The sequence below is a fragment of the Mastomys coucha genome, chromosome X, assembly GCF_008632895.1.
Source record: "Mastomys coucha isolate ucsf_1 chromosome X, UCSF_Mcou_1, whole genome shotgun sequence".
Classification (NCBI taxonomy): Eukaryota; Metazoa; Chordata; class Mammalia; order Rodentia; family Muridae; genus Mastomys; species Mastomys coucha.
In genome coordinates this window covers 101,934,720-101,935,365 of record NC_045030.1, presented here as the reverse complement: position 1 = coordinate 101,935,365, position 646 = coordinate 101,934,720, and the positions used below count along the sequence as shown (strand labels likewise).

General features: G+C 45.7%; 1 protein-coding gene across 1 annotated transcript in view; it reads right to left on the bottom strand.

Annotated features, from left to right (window-relative positions):
• Ogt (O-linked N-acetylglucosamine (GlcNAc) transferase) overlaps positions 1–245 on the bottom strand; it is a 40,669-nt gene extending 40,424 nt beyond the window's left edge. The window contains exon 1 of the mRNA XM_031365852.1: positions 23–245. The gene's annotated coding sequence lies outside the window, so the exon portion shown is untranslated. The remainder of the gene's footprint in view (positions 1–22) is intronic.
• Positions 246–646: the final 401 nt, after the last annotated feature.

Below are 646 nucleotides of genomic sequence, written 5' to 3'. Positions count from 1 at the left end.
CGTTGCCCACGGAAGACGCCATCTGGAGCTTCTTGAGATAAAACGAGGGGTAATTGACTTCTATTGCCGCCACTACTGACAAGAATGGTTCTAGAAGTAGCAGAAAAAGGGCAGCAGCCGTATCAGTGCTTTGAAAGGCTTAGCGGGCAGCAGAATATACTGAACTCGAATCTTACGAACTCTTGCTAGACATCTACCTCTCACTGTCTTGAAATGGCGGCGACGGCTCCTCGACCGAAACAACACAGGCCGGAACTACTTTCTGTTACAATCAAGTACCCCGCGGAGGTAGCGCGTAACAAGACTACCAACAAAGTGACTGCAATCAAAGTCATTGCTCTTACATAACCTTCCGCCCAAGGTCCATTGCGACAAACATGACTATAGAGAGAGCGCGCATGCGACAACCCTGTCTAGGCAACTCCGGGTTAAGGGCTCCCTATGGGACAAGAGCCTGCAAGTTTTTAAGAGCAAGGCGGAAGGGCAAAAAAAAAAAAAAAAAAAAAAAAAAATGCCCGTCGATTACATTTTTTTTTTTTTGGCAAGCGCTAAAGTAGGAGTCTACAACCTGGTCAGTGATGTCGATGTTAGAATGTCAGAGCGTCTAGAAAAGTTTAATTAACTCCATTCGAAAGAAAATGGGTAG